Source organism: Lactuca sativa, chromosome 5, assembly GCF_002870075.4.
Source record: "Lactuca sativa cultivar Salinas chromosome 5, Lsat_Salinas_v11, whole genome shotgun sequence".
NCBI lineage: Eukaryota > Viridiplantae > Streptophyta > Magnoliopsida > Asterales > Asteraceae > Lactuca > Lactuca sativa.
This window is the reverse complement of record NC_056627.2, coordinates 308,979,741-308,982,961: the sequence shown is the minus strand read 5'-3', so window position 1 is coordinate 308,982,961 and position 3,221 is coordinate 308,979,741.

Sequence of the window (3,221 nt, the reverse complement as noted above, 5' to 3'; positions counted from 1 at the left end):
GTTTGTAACTGGGATACCGAGGATCACAAACAAGATGTGAATAAACATGCAAATGTACTTGGTGGTCTCGATGTCATCTACCACCTAATCAATGTGCCGGTTAACCACACACAATCCATTAATCTATGATAAACATCGAGCCACCCTTTACCACCATTTCTAGTCCAAATTAGTGTGTCGGTTATACACGCACGCTCCACTAACGACTTGGCAGGGTGCAAAGTGTAATTTCATGGAATAGCATCATTTCACATTTTTCCTAAATTAACTAAGATTGGGAATTAAAAAAAAACTTTAGTTACTTTATTAATCATTATACTTTTAACGAGGAATTAGTTTCCCTATCCTACCCATTCGGCTAACGACCCTCCACCAATGAAGGAAGGGATAGGTGAGAGTGGACACCCATTAAACTGTCATTTTATATGCAACAACCTTATACCCCCTTATAGATCGGCTTCGTGAATGAGACTTACTAACGGTAAGACTAGCTTAATCTTATACACATATGTAATTATTAATCTTATAATATTATTATAGTATAAGGGTTGAATTTTAAACTTGTAAAATTCTAGGGTTTGAAATTTAAATATTTCAAATTAAAACTTTTAATTAAAATTTAAATCCCAAAACTTGAGGGCAAGTTTTGAAACTTTTCAAAACATCTTTTAGATCAAATTTGAAAAATAATTAATTAATCATATTATTAATATTTATCACATAATTTGACCTAATCTATTTTCTTGACATGATAATTCAAATCAAAATACAAATAATTAATCTTTATCATATAAAACAAGTAATTATCTTATTTATGACAATTATCTTTGAACTGCATTAGGATAATCCATACCTTATTGTAAAACTCGGATTTTAACAGCCGAAAACGTTTTTGGTAATTATCCTAATTCAATTTCAGTCAAAATCCTGAAAAATCAGCCAACGGACTGCCCTACTCGCCAAGTCAGAGAATATACTCGTCAAGTTGCCCTGACTCGTCGAGTTCATCAAGTGACTTGACGAGTTCATCAGGCAGAAGCATGTTTTTTTGATTTTCAGCTTTGAACAATTTTAACAATGCATCAAATACAAAAGAAAAACAACGTAGCCTCTGATACCACTGTTGGGTTATAAGCAAAACATCATTCCTATGGTGCACATGCAAACCCTAAAGCTTTGGATCTAGGTTTTTATATTTATACATTCAATAATCATCCAAAGCTCTCAAACCCTAAACTAGCATACAACAAAATCGAAATAAACATAAATAAACTAGTAAGAATGTTACCTTTGATTCTTGCTCGAAGATCCTTGAGCTTTTGAGAAACCTAGCACCTCAAATGTGATGCCTCTAATGAATCACAAACACCAAAAGCAATTGGATGATCTTGGAGAGAGGGGAAGGCTAAAATCGGCTCTTGGAATCCTTCTAGGGTTTCTGGTAGCCGAATTCCAATACCCAAGGGTCCTTTATATAGCTACAAAGTTAGGGTTTCAGTCAAAGACCTAATTAGGTTGCTTAGGCTGTAAGCAGCCTACAAGATCCTTCTAGAATCCCTAGCTTGGACGATTTCTATATGGGCTCCCATATAAAATTGTCCATCCTTTTCTTAAGGGATCCACAACCCATATTACAACTATCTTATAATTACAATATTAGTCCCTTTAATTTAATTAACCTCTTTTGACCACAAAATTAATTCTAGATTAATTCTTGACCAATGTTAATTAATTAATATGATTTCTCCTTTAATATATTACTCATATAATATATTAATAAACCATAATAACCTCTTTCTCCATTATTCATCCAGTCAAGTTGCTTTGGTGAAGGCAACCCAAAAGGACCATGCTACAACCGGGTCAAGTATATACCAAAAACAGTTATGGACTTAGACACCTAATCCAACACTTATCTCGGATGTTGTTGAGCGATGCAAGGCCGGGAGACCTTGGTCGAGTTAGTTTGGAAGTCTTGCATAACATGATTGTTAGCGGGGAAGTTCAGTTGCCTGAGGGCTGTTCGCGATTTCAAGACTTGGAGGTCCTGCTCTGAAAAGTGAATTATTCTCTAGCGAATTAATGATGATTGTGAGAAATTGTCATCGTCTGGTTGCTTATTCCTTGTAAGATTTGTAGAAGTATTGGGAGGCGATCGATTGTGTTCAGGTGTTGCAGTAGTTGTGCCTCTGGCCACTGGAGTTTTTGCTAAATTTAGCTTAAGAGCCCGAATTTGGATTTTGAATATTATGGGTGTGGGTTTTGGCTTTCAGGCAATACCAGACTGCGTTAGAGGAGCTGGGTGGGAAGGGCCCCAAAGGGTAATTTCTAGAATGGGAGCAAGAAGAGATTTTAAGGACGAAATCGAATTTAAGTGGGGGAGAATTGTAACACCCGATCCGAAAAGGTACATATTAAATCTTAAATTTTAAAGGAGTGGCATTTTGGTCCATATACCGTGCGTACTCAGAGTGTACGCATGACGTACTCAAGCATGAAGAAGTCAGACCTTGCACGCATATGCTCGGCGTACTCCTTAGGTACGCAGGGCATGATGTTTAGACCAAAACCCTAGTTTTGAGGGTTTTGCACCCTATATAATATCCTTATGACCCCATTGTCTTCACCCTCATCAGCCTCCATATGAAAATCGGCCATTTAGCTACCCCTAAGTAAGAAGAGTGCATCTTTGAGCTCATTTGAGTGCTTGGTGGTGTTGTTAAAGAATAAGAAAGTGGTGGAAGAACATTGGAGCTTGGAAGAAGCTTAAATCTGGGATTTTCACCTTGCTAGCAACCTTTTGGAGGTAAAAAGCTCCTAGCCTGATCATCTTTTCTTATGGATCTAGTTATCTCTTCATTAGGGCATTTTTGGTTTTAACCTTTGTGATTTTTCAGCATGGCATGCTCTTAACCAAATAATTCATCCTTTCAGACCCAAGGAAGGGTCTTGAGTCATAAAAATGAAGTCTTGATGCTTAGATCTTCCCCATGCATGCTCTAGGATGGTATTTAGGTGTTAAGAGGATAAGTTTGTTGGTATTAAGCACTTAATGGGCATGCAAAGTCATAAAGTTGGAAACTTTATGACTCTCAGTTGTATTTTGACCTTAGATATGCATTTGGAACGTGAGAGCTTAACGCATTAAGCTCTTATTTAGGGAAAAGGACTTTGGCACATACGCCACGTGTAACCCAATGTATGCCGCATGTACGTGGTCA